The following is a 16,634-nucleotide window of genomic DNA, read 5'->3' as shown; positions in this document are numbered from 1 at the left end:
TGTTTGTTGTTCTGCAGAAGCTGTTGGGGTTTTCTTGTCCCTATGGCGAAAACTTCTTTTCCTAGAACTTACTACACACCACTCTGTATTGTGTGAGAGTTTATTTTCTGAGGAATCTGCAGAGTTGTAGAGACTATTTTCGTCTTTATTAACGCCAGATCCTGTTTTGTTGACCGATACATTGTTTACATCAAAACACTCGTTTGATTCCATGATATCAGTTTGATTACAATTTATGGTTGGAGATTTTTCGTCTGGAATGATCTGTTTTCGTTGTTGTAGAAAGGGATTTGGACAGTTTCTGTCACTACTTACATTATTACAGCATTCATCAGCGCCGTTTTCTCGATCACCAACAGTTGTTTTGGATGTATGAGACGGGTTGCACGGCACATTAACCACAATATGGTGTTTATGTTTATCTGCCGCCAAATCCGTTTGTTTACCATTTGCAGCACCAATGTTTTCCTGCACAAATTCACTTACTTTGCTATAACCACTTTCCAAGGAGTCAGCACCGTTTACAAGTGGTTTTTCACATATGTTTACGTTATATTTTGGAGACTGCAATTCTTCAATCTTAGAATCAGCACTGATAATTGTATCGAGCTTTTTATTCATTGATAGGTTATCTTCCGATATTATATTTGTTAACTTGAGTATATTTTGCAAGTATTCTAATAATTTTACGTCACCGTTCACTTCAATATCACTTTTGTGTTTCTGCACTTCAGGTTCATGTAAATTTTCGCTACTTAATCTCTTTCCGAAGGACACACAGTGAAACCAAATTCGGTCTTTAGAACACGCTACTGTACGAGCTTCACTGTTACTAATGCCTACACACTCGTTGTGAAAGGTTTTATTACACCATAATCCACAAACTAGCGCTATATCTGTCGTTTTAATATCTTTTTTGCACACTTCACATGATCGAACAACATCACTTGCCGCCATCTTGGCTGAAAATGTATGTTCATGTCATACCAGCTCGCCGCCATGCTGTTCAGAAAGTTATGAACCTCTTCTTTCACCTCGTCGTCGGAGCTGAATCACTTTCCGGCCAAATGTTCTTTTAACCTAGGGAACAGGTGATAGTCACTGGGTGCCAAGTCAGGACTATAGGGTGGGTGGGTGATCATGTTCCACTGACACTGTTGCAGGAGAGTAACGGTTTGCCGAGCGATGTGTGGGCGAGTGTTGTCATGGAGAATGTGTACGCCCTTGCTCAACATTCCACTTCTCCGGTTCTGAATTGCCCGTTTTGAGTTTTTTCAGAGTCTAACAGTGCCTGTCAGTGTTAATTGTGGTCCCAGCGATTCAGCTCCGACGACGAGGTGAACGAAGAGGTTCATAACTTGGCAGCGAGCTGGTGTGACATGGGCATACAAAAACTGCCACAGCGTCTACAAAAATGCATAGACAGACATGGTGATTATGTCGAAAAATAACTAAATGTTCAAGCTTTAAACTGATGTAAACCATTGCTGAAATAAATAGGTCTATGTACTTATAAAAAAAATAGGAGACCTTACTTTTGGGATTACCCTCGTATATTTGTTCCGTAATGGTATGTTTTTACAGACATAATGTGTAGAAAACAGGGAAAGAATGGTGGGGCTGGAATTTTTGTCAAAGAAGAAGTAAAATTTATCAGAATTTATTTATCTACATGTTACTCAGAACTGGATGGGTAATTTAGTTGTGTAAAACTAGAAAATCAAAATATAGGCGCAGTTACACTGTCCAGGTTTCCAGGTGAAGATGTAAATTTGTTTATTGAAAAATATGAGTTAATAGTTTAAAAAATCTTGAAAAATAAGTCAAGAATTGCTATATATGGCGATTTTAACATATAAATGGCAAGTAGAGATAGGTAAGTCACAAGGACATTTCTCAATATGCTAAGAACATTGGACTTATATTGTAAAATAACTGTCCTACATGTAAGAATGCCTGCATAGACAACATTATAGAGAATATCCACAAGGAAAACTTCATAGCCAGACTTGCAGGACGAGGTCTGGCAGATCATGTGCCTTTACTCCTCACACTGTATAACAGACGATTATTGAAATCTAACAACCTGAAGTGGTACTGGTAAGAAGGAAAAAGGAGAAGTACAGAAAAAGTGTTTATTGAGAGACTATGTCATACAAACAGGGACTTTGTATATAGTTGCCAGTCAGGAAAAAAAGAAGAAGAAATGGCCTTTGATAACTTTCTCCAGTAACAAAAATTAGATCTCAAAGTGTACCTAAAAATAAAAGATTGAACTGGTTTTCTGAAGAATTTGCAGAAATAGGAGAGAACATGGTCATACTGTATCATACGCATAAGCAAGGCAGCACAGCAAATAATAAAATAAGGGGACACATCAAAATACACACATGCAGCCCTACTAGATCCTGAGGAATTAAATCTCTAAAACTCGGTGAAAGAAAAAGGAAAAGATATGAAAGCGACAAGTTCATCAACAATGAACCTAACTGATGCCCCACTGCCCAGCCACCAGGTATTTCAGTGGAGTACTATCACATCTGCTGATATTACAAAACCTGTTTGCAAATTTTCAAATTCTAAAGGTATGGACTGCTGTTGGTTGTCGAATTATGTCATTAAAAAGGCAGTACACTCAAGTCTCTAAACCATTAGCTTTTATTTTTAACAAATGTGTAGAATTTGGAGTATTTCTGGAATCACTCAAGGAATGAAAAGTTATCCGCTTTTAAAAAAGGAGACAAAAACCTTCCCCAAAGCTAAAGGGCAGTTTCAATTGTGCCAATATTTTCAAATATATTTGAGGAGCTGTTACTCACACAAATAAGCAGCTGATTTCCAATGTAACAGTCAGTTTGGTTTTTGCAAGAGGAGAAACACAACAGCAGCCATTTTGGAAATTGTAGATCAAATTTTAACAGCTCTTGGAGACAAAACATGGTATCACTGCTATTATGTGACCTAAGCAAAGCATTTGATTGCATTTCTGTTGACATATTAATAAGGAAGCTGGAGTTTTATGGGGTGTGTGGTAACGTAGCTAATTGGCTGTGATGCATTCATATTTAAGCAACAGACAACGGTTTGTCTCAGTCAGAAACGTAGATTTCTCCTCAATGGAACTCAGCACAGGTGTTCCACAAGGGTCTATTCTGGAACCCTTCTTCCTCACTACAGCAGTCAATGATTTGCCTAGTAATATTATATGCAGATGATACAACACTACTTACCACAGTGGGGAATGTCTGATTTGAATAGTATAACAAAAGAAATTCTAGCAGCTAATAAACTCATGTGTGATTCCATTAAAATCCAACAGCTCCTTATGGGAATGTCTAATGAAACAGAAAATAAATCAGTAAAAATTTAAGTATTTACATCGACTCCAAACTCCACTGGGAAGAACATATCAATCATGTATGTGGAAAAAATGTCTTGGGTATGAGGACACTCCCCTCCCATCAAGAATATTTTTAAAATCCGAAAACAGTCCTACGTATAATCTGTAAAACAGGACGCATGGAGCACTGTCCTCATCTTTTTTTCTGGGCCCAGAGTACTCAAAATCATAATTTGATACTTAATTGTGTGTGCTCTATGTTAAAAATAATGTTTCAGAATTTGATGTTAGGAGGGAAACTTACGAACACAACACCAGAGCTAAGGCTAATCTAGATGTACCAATACACAGATTAGCAAGAAGTAGAAATTCTCACAAAGTGAACTTACTAAAAATTTTTAACGAATCACCAGTCTGTGTTCAGTCTATGGATCGAAAGATTTATTTTAAAATAAATGGTGCAGCTGGGTACTGGATCACCCACTTTACCATATTAAAGGATTCCTTGACATGTCTGAGGAGGATATTAGCATTTAGCAGTTTCCTTTAGTCCCAACCACAGAACTGTATTAAATAAGCTCTGCTCGTATGGTTTTGAAGGCAAAGTACTATCTCTGATTTCGTCTTATCTGAGCGAGAGAAAACAAATAGTACATTTTAACAGAAACAAATCAAACACACTGGATGTAACACGAGGTGTGCCACAAGGGTCTGTGCTTGGATCCTTGCTTTTCATAATTTATGTAAATGATTCGTCCAATATGATGCCTTGTAAGTCCATACTATATGCAGATGACACCACCTTTCTTACAGTAGATAGGGCTCTGGACATACTCAAGCACAAAAGTGCATAACAACTCAGAATATCCAGTGTATGGTTCAGAGAAAATGAATTACAAATTAACCACTCTAAAACTGTTAACATTCTTTCAGCCTATGTAACAATGACAACTGTATTTCCTCAGTTAAGCTTCTTGGCATTCATCTGGACCAAAATTAACCTGGGAAACTCACACCAATTATGTATGCAAAAAGTTATCCAGAGTCACCTATCTGCTAACTAAGCTCAGGACTTGTGTGACGGACGAGCTACTGCTAAATGCCTATTATGCCTTTTTTCATTGCCACCTCACGTATGCAGTGCTGTTATGGGGCAATGCCTCTGGGGCAAAAAGAATTTTTCTTTGGCAGAAAAAGGCCATTAAGTGTATTGCTGGGGTGAGAAACCATGTATCATGTAGAGACTATTTCATAGAGTTAAAAATACTGACTCATCACTGTTCATTCTCAGTTGCTTAATGTACATAAAGGAAAACCGAGAAAGCTATAAACTGTGTGAGTCTGTACATAGCCATGACACACGCCAAAGGCAGATGATGGACATCCCAGTTACTAGAGTTTAAAAAACCAAAAACAGTTACACATACACAGAGATACAATTATTTAACATGCTACCACCTACAGCACACAGTGTATCACTGAATGTCTTCAAAAATATTACAAAAAGGTGGCTTGGACACAAAGCATTCTACACAATAGAAGAATTTAAAGTATGTAATAAAAATGATATAATCTATTAAAACTTCTGTATGACCTGACCACCCTATTACACATTGTTCTTCTGAAATTGTTATTGTACCATGCCGTTGTGCTTTATTTACATAATGCATTTTCCCCAATGGTTAACATGTATTAAGCCTGTCTCATTTATATTTATTAAAATGTTTTTGTTAGCATGTCTATTGTGTTACACATACAGTATCTCCTTTTTTCATTCTGCATGACACATTTATGTTTAATGACTACTAAACATGTGCAGTATAAAGCAAATTTACTCATTCAGAATGTTAAAAATGTATGACTTATTTTGTAATTATATAATGTATGTAAAATGACGACATCAATTGCATGAAAAATGCTTAAAGATGGATAAATAAATCAATCAATCATTCTATTGTATCATTATGTGTTATGTTCATATTTCACATAATTATGCTTTGATATTTTGTATATGGAGAGCTGCATCAAACCAGTCTCAGGACTGAAGACCACAACAACAACAACAACAACATTTTGTATATTATGCACTGTATGCTCTATCTAGTTATTATTGCACAATGTGTATACCATACTACTTCATAATCTGTGTTGCGGACACAAGCTCTTAGAAATCTTCCTGTAGCATGTTTTATTATTGTGGTGCTTGATATGTGTACTACAGTTAATTGACATTAGTTAATTTTATTATCATGTACCAGTATATGACACTACTTCCTATACTATACAACAATGAAAAAGCATTTTTCATTGTAAATTGATCAATGGTGAATAAAAATTGTCAGTCCATAATTCTTGTTTTGGGAGGGAGGAGATGGTAGTAACAAACTGCGACCTATTCCAGAACTGATCTATGGACCTGCACCTCGACCTTGCAGTACCAACTCCTGCACTGATCTAAAGATTACAGAGATGTGCACGGGAAAGGAGAGAGGGATAGGCACTTAGTGTGTCAGTGTGATTCACAACACTTATCCTAATAAATAATAAACAGTAGCTAATTGTCACTCCAATTACTTTAACTGCAATTACTTTTTACTAAATTAAAAATAAAAAATATTAACAAACATCCACAAAGAAAAAAGTTGGACAAGCCTAAATTAATAAATATACTTGAAGGTGTTCACACTTCGTAGGCAGTAATCAGTCAGTCAGTCAGATTCATACTTTACTAACTGTCTAAGAATGATGTGCATGTGATGTATAACTGCATGAAGTTATTTTCTTAAGTGTAAAGCAACAATATCCAACTCCTTCAATGATTTACAAGAAAACTACAAAATCTATTAATCTTACAGTTACCTGTGGTGTCCAAGCCTGCTCAGTTCACCAGCTGCAGTTATTTATGGTGTCCAAGCACAGGCAGTTCTCTCAGCTGTAACTGTTCTTGTCTATTGGTAAGTGCCAGGAACAATTGAAGACATCCTGGAACAAGTCTATTAACATACATCGTATACAAAACACGCAGAGAGGAATATGATTTGTTGCCACTGATTTACTCTGATAATTGGAGGGTGCTTTTTAACTGTCAGGTTATTGAAAAATAGTGTTTGTCATCTTGTGAAAATTTTCTGAAGTAACTTCAAGGAATGGGTTCCATGGAAGGATTGCAGTGTTATACACTTATTCATGTACTCCTCCTATATACATTGTAAATTAGATTCATTTCAAAGACAATTATGTCTTAAGATTGCCTCTTTGATACAGTCATGTGCTGTGGAAACATTTATATTTTCTTGCGCCTCTATAGTGGGACAAATAGTGGTCAATCATAAAATTTTTGACCAGCCGATGAGAGACATGCACAATTCATTCAGGGAAGAGCAGAATGTGTTTGTGTAGTCTCATTTATTGCAGCCAGTTCTCACCATAGCACTGTCTCTGAGCCAGAAAAGCACTGTGAAGCTATCCAGAGTCATGACCTCTCGACCATCACGCACAACGATCTGTCAGAAATCAATCCTAGGCATGTTCATCTCTCTTGATAGAATTGAAGTCAGCTAACTTCATATGTCTGCAGGGTGTTCCTCTAACAATTCTGAAATAATTTGGGAGTGATGGTATGGTGTATTGTCTTATTGAAAGTACAGATTGTCCAGGTGTGCCTTAGACAAGTAAATGGGTGAAGCAGATCATACAGGTAGGTATCTGTAGCCATTCTCATGTGAAAGAAGACGGCAGATGTACAAGTCACATTATCTCATTCTGGGTATTCATAATCATATGTGAATAACTCCACCACCTGCCTGAATGGTCTCTTGGTAGCAAGCAAGTTACATTTCCCATGTTTTTCCTTGTATTTGTACCCTTCCATCAAACTCTATGGTGATCATCAGTTCAATTGACCTGTACCCTTGCCTTGATCATCCACAACTCCAGTGACATTGGTGGACTGCTGGAGGTAGCATGCTCTGTGGTATGGAAAAGGCTCTTAAGCAGCACACTGGATGAAAGGTGGAAGTTGGAGAGAGCTGGAGGTCAATGAGCTGGCTGTGAGGTAGTGCAGAAGACTGTGAAGCTGGCAGTAGCTCTGTGGGTGGCAGTGACAAGAGACCGGTGCAGGTGATGGGAGTGAGTAAGCACTGCAGGCTGGCTTAGTCACCTCCTTTTGAGGAGACACGGTATGTGGACAACCTGTGAGGTGTAAGGCATTCATTAGCAAAGTTTGACAGCTGTTTCTATGGTGCACTGGAACTATGAACTTTGGTAGACTGTGTTGGTGTCACTGCTCATTAAAAATGTCATACAGTGCCTTCACTTAGGCACTGGATTTTGAATTTATGTCCGTGGGCATTTTCAACTCTTTACTCACTAGTGTTAATCACACTTTGTGCTCTGTATGAATGACTGCTTCCATATTTCTTCGGTAGAGACTGCAATTATGAAAGATGCTATTTTGGGAGGGTTGACACATTTTGCCACCAAGTACGACATTTGTGAAAGAATCAGTTTGGATTCCTGTGTTTTGTCAATTGTACACATTTTAACTCCTAATTAGGTGCACAAATTGAATTCTATTTTACTTGAGTAAACTAATTTCATTTCTTTGTTTTTTGTAGAAGCCTGATAATCAGTGCACTTGTTTTCCATGCTACTGTGTGATAGGTTTGCTATTGCAAGCAGCCTGCAAGAGTTTTGTCTGCTCTTAACCAGCCAATGAGATGGTATATATTCTGTCTCTGATCCTGTAATGTTTATTTGTTGAGCTTCTCACGATTTGTATGACTAAGAGTATGTGAAGTTAGATTGCAGCCTTCCAACTTCTCTTATACGAGTTGACTTACTTGGCATACACAGCCGTTCTTCTTCTCTGGATAGCCAGCTTCTAGAATCTCTATAAACTTCTTCTCTCAAGAATGATGCTAGGTACAGGAACCTTAAAGACTCTCTCTCTACTTGCAAAATAATTAGGTACTTGAAGAATACTTTTCAACAACTATCAGAACATTTGAGCTTCATAAAGAACAAAATTCACACTTTGCATATAAACATTTGACTTCTTGTAAGCAAGTCATATTGTATCACATTAGAAATAGATTTAAGTACATTTTAGAAAAGAGTTGGCATAACAACCATAACTCTATTACAAACAAATCATGAAATACATCTCACCTCCAGCGAGTCCAAGATAAGAGTTTTTTTCAGAATTCTGAATCTCAGATGTTCATATTATTTATAACAATGGTCACTGATATGATTAACATGGAATAACCCAGAAGTTCCATAGTGCTTTCTTGCTCTTTCACTGCAAATTCCATGGATCGACCGACAAGTACTTGTTGGTGCCATTCGACCGCTGTATCTACAGTCTTCTCATGACAAACTTCAAACATGCACACACAAACATGTGACGCACAGTAGGTATGATTCTATCATCCCACTCTCACATCTAAAATATCATGTGTTCAAGACGGTGGAAGGCTGAGTGTTTCTAGAGTTTACACCGAAATTCTCGAAGCACTACAGATCTCCCCCCCCCCCCCCCCCCCTCCCTTCCCCCTCAGATCGAACACGTGATATTGTATACAATAATTATGTACATTAATATCACACATAATAACAGTTGACATTTCAACAGTACACTTTTTTTTTCTTTTAACAATCACGAGGACTATAATTCTTTTTTCTTTTTTCTGCTATCTCTGCAATTGAAACTCCAGGTGTTCATGACACATGAGTAATCTACTTTCTGTTTTCATCTTTTTGTACTACCTTTCCTAAGCATGTACTAATTGTGGTATTTTTGTGTAGTTTGGAGGAACTCTGGGTAAAATGAAAGTGTTATTGACAGTTGTAAACTTCCATAAAACGTAATAACGCTAGTTGTGCATAGAATTCAAACTTACCAGAATAATCCCTATAAAATGTGTGACTTCTGTCATGATAGTGTCCCCTTGTCCTAGGATCAGTACCTATGCCTTGTGTGTGGGTTGACCTTCGAGGGCACTTCCTCTTTCGGTTCTGGTAGGTACGCCCCTTTATAAAACATTCCTATTTTTCAGGCTACAGGTCGTCCTATTTCCATGTAGGTATGCCTGCGCTTTACACTCAGTAAATGCCAGGTATGCCCCCCTTATTCCTTCTGAGTAGGCCCCATGATTCATTACCCTAGTATACATTTCTGTGTATACTATAATTATTTTCTAGTAAAGCTACGAATCTATTTTACACTTCACATTCACCTTTACAATACATCATTTAATCCCTGGAGTCCTTCTCTACTTCTCAACTGCTATACCCATAGTATATACTATGTCTACCTATAATTCAAGCCTCACTATCCTCTTATTCATCAATTTATCAGAGTATTTCACTGACTTGTCTTAAATAAGCATCATTATTAACTCCAATCTTGCTTGCATTCTCTTTCATTACTCATGCCTCCTTCTTTTGTAGATGCGATATGGAATATAAATAGGTGATGTAGAACCGTCATAGTGTTTATATACCTATATGTGTATGTTTCCCTATGTACACATATTCTTTCCACTACAATATCTGGCAGTTGTCATATCACGACTGGTTTCTACCCTGTAATTTTAATGTTTGTGTATAAATGTAATTTTGTGTGTATGCGGATGTGTGTGCATGTAGTCTGATTCTTTGGCCATCTTATCTGAAGATGAGATGTAGGTTATTGGAAACCATGGAAACCAGGAAGGACTTCTGCAATAGAAGTAGATGAATATGGAAAGAGAGAAAAAATAGATAGGTCCTCACATGAGAAGTAAGAAAGGAAATAAATAGAAATGGTTACTAAGATCGAAGAAGAGAAAGAAGATAGCCCCAAAGACAGGACACCCTTGCCGCCCCCCTTCCCCAGGATCCTTACCCCTCAGGTACGTGAGTGAGACACCGGAGGAGGTTTGGTGTTAAATCATCTCCTACGTAATGGACATTCCCACCTTCACCCTTGAGGTCCCCAAAGGAAATATTAGCAACCCTATGGAAATGGCAAATGGTGAAGAATCAGGCACACTTGTTTGTGAGGGTTGTCTGAAAGGTGTGATGTGCGTATTGTGTTAGCCATGATTTGTGTGTTCTCGTAAATCATGCTTTTATCCACAATACACACCCCTTCCAAAACTGATAGAAACCCTCCTGTCTACATCATACCTCATAAAAGGTATAAAATATTATATATAAAATAGAAAATTATACACTAAAGTCTAACAGTCATTCAGTTCATCATATTATATTATATTTTCCCTACATATAATACTTTTTTTCATTTTATTTCATTTAAATATCTCTTTACTATATGTGATTCTCTTGGATTGTTTTTTATCTTGTAGTCTTATTCAGTCTTCAAGCACTAAGAATACGTAATAGTTTAAGACTTTAAGAATAGACTACAGAGTAGTTTAAGATTTTAAAGGAATTCGGTGCGGAAAAACTATTTTGGAAGAAACACCAAAAACAACTCGGGACCCGACAGTCATCACTCTGCCTGTTAACTCAGAATGTTAAGGTCCCTGGGGGATAGATGACTCTACCCAGATCTCATTGATCTGATATTAACTTCACTTGAGCAAGTGCAGACCAGTTCTTCTTGTTAAATTTTGTTTGTGCAAAGCAATCACCACTTCACTAGGTAACACAACATTAGGTGAAATTGTTAGTTTTTCTACTTGTTCCTGGATAAGTTTGACTTCTCTCCAGAGTTCATCTATGCCCTTCCTGGTATCAGTAAGATCAGAAGAAGCCATAGGTGATGTATTCCCGGATGTTATTCTCTCAGTGACTTTCTGATCTATAATTTCTTCTACCTGTTCCTCCAGACTACTTACATTTTTCATATCAGAGTTTGCTGTCTTCTCTTTGAAGCTTCTTTCTACACTGTCTACTCATGTACCTGTAATTTGCAATTGAATGACAGGCATTAATTCACTATGCTTATCAATGTTCTCTTCCAAAGCATGCCATCCCTGCTTTACAGAATTAAACTTAGCATTACGTACATCCTCCAATGATCCTAACTTTTTATTAATCTCTAATTCTACACTATTACATTTCTCCTCAGTGCTCAATTCTAATCTTTTTGTCAGATCTTGTAAATTATCCTTCTGTTTTTGATTGAAGTCAGTAAACATTTGCTTTACATGAATGTTTAAAGAATCAGTCAATCCCTTCTTTAAATCTAATTTCAGTTTTGGTACTTTATTATTTAGGGTGTCAAATTCAGTCTTTAAAACCTCCATGCCTTCGCATAGATTACTAAATTCTTTGCTCTGTGTGTCAACTTTGGCATTGAACAAACCTAGATTTGTTGCTTGACTATTCAAGGTTTCACTTTGGTTATTTAGAACTTCACTCTGAGCATTTAAAGTTGTACTCTGATCATCTAATTTATCATTTAATTGAATATTTACTGAGTCTAATTTAAGACTTTGATTTTCTAATCAAGAATTCATTAAGCCTAATTGAATACTCTGAGCTTTAATTAGATTAAATAACTCAGACCAGTCAGGCCCTTCTTTGGTAATTTTCATAACCATGGCTGGTTCTGAAGTTTCTCCAATTTGCTGTATACTGTCCATGCTTCTATAGGCTTTAGCTCTTGTGAGCATTTAATACAAATTTCAGTTATACTAATTACACAGTAAAAGTTCACCCCACTGTATTTTATAACACTTCTTGCTAGAGTAATAAAGTTTTTATCTCAGGCTCACCCAGTGTAGCATTCTCACTGCATAAGTGGGTGGATGTGGCAGCAGGTCAGTACTGGTGAACAGAAGGTGGTACTGGTGGCGGTGGATGTAGGTTGGTTACCGCATCTGCATCCCTGCCATGTGTGTGGATCTTCTTGGTCAAATCATTCTAGGCGTATCTCTTCTTAGTCTAATATGTCAAGATTTTCTCTCCAGTTTTTAACGTTGTGACTTTCTTACATGTTTTCTTTTTTTACATTCACAAATTTTCTCCATCTGATACTTTGGGCTTAATTCAATTTCTTGGAATGATTCTTTCATCTCATTATGCTCGGTTGCTGTGGCAACATATGATATCTTCTTATCTCATTTTCATCTCAAAATTCGTGTTTTCTTCTGTCCTGTCACGGTCACCACATTCTAATGATTTAGTTGACTAAGAGTGTGTGAAGTTGGATTGCAGCCTTCCCACTTCTCTTATATGAATTGACTTACTTGGCGTACGCAGCCGATCTTCTTCTCTCGATAGCCGGCTTCTGGAATCTCTATGAACTTCTTCTCCGAAGAATGATGCTAGGTACAGGAATCGTAAAGACTCTCTCTCTACCTGCAAAATAATTAGATACTTGAAGAATACTTTTCAACAACTACTGGTATATTTGAGCTTCATAAAGAACAAAATTCACACTTTGCATATAAACATTTGACTTCTTGTAAGTCACTCGTATTGTCTCACATTAGAAACAGATTTAAGTCCATTTTAGAAAAGAGTTGGCTTAACAACCATAACTCTATTACAAACAAATCATGAAATACATCTCACCTCCAGCAAGTCCAAGACGAGAGTTTTTTTCAGAATTCTGAATCTCAAATGTTTGTGTTATTTATAACAATGGTCACTGATATGATTAACATGGAATAACCCAGAAGTTCCTCAGTTCTTCCTAGCTCTTTCACTACAACTTCCATGGATCGACTGAAAAGTACTTGTCGGTGCCGTTCGACCGCCATGTCTACAGTCTTCTCACGACAAACTTCAAACCTGCACACACAAACATGTGATCCGAGTAGACAAAATTCTATCATCCCACTCTCACATCTAAAATATCATGCGTTCAAGATGGTGGAAGGCCGAGTGTTTCTAGAATTTATGCTGAAATTCTCGAAGCACTACAAGTTGGATGTCCTGTTGTGGTGGTACATGGATTTTCTGGGCTTAAGTTTTCGAGACTATTTTACTGTTTTGTTCCTACTTACTGTTAACCAAATGCCAATGATCAATAGCTGTTTGTTGATGACAGCATATTGTTCTTAGACTGTAAGCTACATGATGTTGTTATTTCCTCTAATGCACTACTATAAAGATGGTTAAAGTTCACCTTTTGTGGTCACCTATTGGTATTAGTTAATGACAAAAATATCTGGTGAATAGTTTAAGATTTTCTTTAATAACTTCATATTATGGGCAAGGACCGAATGAGATTTGTTTTGCTGTTGTAATGTCCTATATTGTTTGATGTACAATATGTTAATAGTTCCTGTTTGATTGTATCATTCTGTTTTACATTAATGTTATTTCTGCTGGTACTTGGTTCTGTGGTTTTTAGAGAATAATATATTTACTCTTTAATTGTGTGGAAGTTTTATCAGTGTATATTTTTTGAGTGCTAAGGAATGTCATAAAGTTTATTTAATAATTCTAAGATCCTGAGTGAACATTCAGCAGCTTTCCATTGGGGAAACACTGTTTCCTAGCCATCCTGCTCAGCTGGTATAAAATCTTAATAGAGAATGGTTTGAGATAGCAGTTTTCCTGCACCACACTAATCTGTATGACCTGTGATAAGTCAAAAATATAGGTACTTGTATGGAACAGTTGCCTCCATACCCCATAGCAAAATTGTTTTACATGGTATGGCTGCCCACCATTAAATTTGTGATTTTCTGTACTGTGCCCTGTCTATTGGTCACTATAACCTGCAATAGTTGACCAAAACCTCTGTCACCAATGCAATGTTTCCCATGATGCCTGATTGATTGCAGCAGTTTTATCCAAATCAAGGTACTTTTTTAACACCCTCGATGCAATGAATCATGTCTGCAAGGCCATGGAGACACAGTCTACCATAAACTGGTTACCCACAGTGTGACCATAGTCAAATAAGATGGCATTTAAAATGACCACTGCTCAAAAATCAATAGGTAGTCTTAATTTACACTAGAAAACAATGTTAATGAAAACCTGTGTGGCAAGAACTGCAAGAACAAAAAATGTGTTACATAGTCCTGACCCATTTTGAAACTCTTTCCAGCAGCAGGATCTCTTCATATCTCCAGAGCATGAGGAAAAGCATAGACTTCTGATCATCCAATTCCTTTGACTATATTCAATGATTCTTAGCAGGATTCAAGCATTTTTGCATGCCAGTTGTGGCCATACATCTTATTACATAGGGTTTTATATTGTTTTTTCTAATCTTTAAAGGAGTATATTTCTTCTTAACAATTACTGAATTGTTCAAATACATATAGTGAGGCTATATATCACTCTATATTTGTTGGTGCCGAGTTGTCCAGGGGTCAATTTACTATACACATTATTAAATGTGGCACATTGGGAGAGGGAGGGAGGGAGGGGGGCTGAGGTCTCCGTAGAGCGATATCTGCCACTAACTTCACAAGGCAGGCAGCATATACTACAGATATCCATTAGTAAATACTTACGGAGCAGAGGAGACCACTCACCAAAATGCGGAAGCATTGAGCTGTCAACAGACACATACAATAAAGAAGAAAAACTTGTTAGCCTTCAGAATGAATCCTTTATTGAGCTACAATACAGATACACACACAAAACAGATACATATGAGCCTGTGCCTCACCATAGTGCCAGCTGGACACTGGATTGTGCAGGCAGGTGGCACCATGTAGGGGCACAGGCGCAGTTGTGTGCATGCATGTGCGTGTGGATGGAGGGTGGTTGGGGGGGGGGGGGGGGAGCTCACACGTGTGTTGATACTCTAGTTTGAGGAAGAATCGCCCCAAAAGCTAAGGTTTCCTTCTCATTTGTGTGTGCCTGTCAGTGGCTCAATGCTTCTACATTTTGGTTAGTGGTGTCCTTTACTCCTAAAGTATTTACATTCTACTAGAATTTTACTGCTATAAACATGCATTAGTGTAGAATCCAATGAACAGAAGATATACAGTGCTAAAAATCATTTAAATGATTTTATATAAGTTTAACAGAAGTACAAAATGCTAATATAAGATGCTACTGCAAACAGTATCGTTTCGTAACTAAGGGTGGCACCTATCTGAAATAAGTCAATAGCAGCTGACTTCTGTTGACATCTCTGCATTTGACTCCCTCCACAAAAGTGTCAACTTATTTTGTCCATACATTATGATATACCTGAGAATCTTCTTCTGTAGCTTAATTAACTTGTGAATAAGTCGTGGACTGCAGCCCCCGTCTTATCACACTTAAGGAGCAAAGGAGACCACTCACCAAAAAGCAGAAAAAAGAAGAAAAACTTATTAGCCTTCAGAATGAATCCTTTCTTGAGCTACAACACAAATACACATGCAAAACACATGCACATTGTCCTGTGCCCCTACACAGTGCTGGCTGGACACTGAATTGTGCAGGCAGGTGGCACTATGTTGGGGCACTGGCACAGACAAGTGTGTGTATGTGCATGTGCATGTGTGTGTGTGGGGGGGGGGGGAGGGGGAGGGCTCACACATGTGTTGATACTTTAGCTTTAGGAAGGATCACCCTGAAAGCTAAGGTTTCCTTCTCTTTTGTGTGTGCCTGTCGATGACTTAATGCTTCTACTTTTCGGTTAGTGGCCTCCTTTACTCCTAAAGTATTTATGTTCTACCAGAATTTTCCTACTATAAATATGCATTAGTGTAGACCCCAAAGAACAGAATATATACAGTGGGAAGAGTCATGTAAATGATTTTATATAAGTTTAACAGAAGTAGAAAATGCTATTATAAGATGCTACTGCAAACGATATTGTTAGGTAACTAAGTGTGGCACCTATCTGAAATAAGACAACAGCAGCTGACTTCTGTTGACATCTCTGCATCTGACTCCCTCCACAAAAGTGCCAACTTATTTTGTGCATACATTATGATATACCTGAGAATCTTCTTCTGTAGCTTAATTAACTTGTGAATAAGACTTGGGCTGCAGCCCCTGTCTTATTATGCAGTATGATATGTGGTGTGGGTAGATTGGGCTATAGTAAAACATATCTGCATTTACTGTCTCAAAGTGTATCCCAGTTAGAAATGTGCTAAAGCTTATTTTGAAGCAAATCACATGGGTGCAACCTTTACCTGTCTCATTTATATCAGTAATCTTCTACTTCCTCTGAAACGGAATCTAAAAACTAAGACAAATATAATCTGATAGTTATAAAAAATTTTCATATGACATTGGTGGTGGGAGACCACAAGGGGTAGGCTCGGCTGCCAACTTGGAAAAGTGTTATGCTTTGGTGCAATTGACAATTGCCCTTCTTGTAACATGATTGATATAGCTCAAGTGTAACTACTGAGTTTAGGAGACTGTG

At 37.5% G+C, this 16,634-nt stretch overlaps 1 protein-coding gene across 1 annotated transcript in view; it reads left to right on the top strand.

Annotated features, from left to right (window-relative positions):
- The window catches only part of LOC126418931 (calcium uptake protein 1 homolog, mitochondrial), a 538,349-nt gene that overhangs the window by 36,163 nt on the left and 485,552 nt on the right, over positions 1-16,634 (top strand). The gene's annotated exons all lie outside the window — the stretch shown is intronic.

This window comes from Schistocerca serialis, chromosome 9 (assembly GCF_023864345.2).
Source record: "Schistocerca serialis cubense isolate TAMUIC-IGC-003099 chromosome 9, iqSchSeri2.2, whole genome shotgun sequence".
In the NCBI taxonomy this organism is placed as follows: Eukaryota; Metazoa; Arthropoda; class Insecta; order Orthoptera; family Acrididae; genus Schistocerca; species Schistocerca serialis.
The sequence above is the reverse complement of the archived record's forward strand: the minus strand, read 5'-3'. Positions and strand labels throughout refer to the sequence as shown.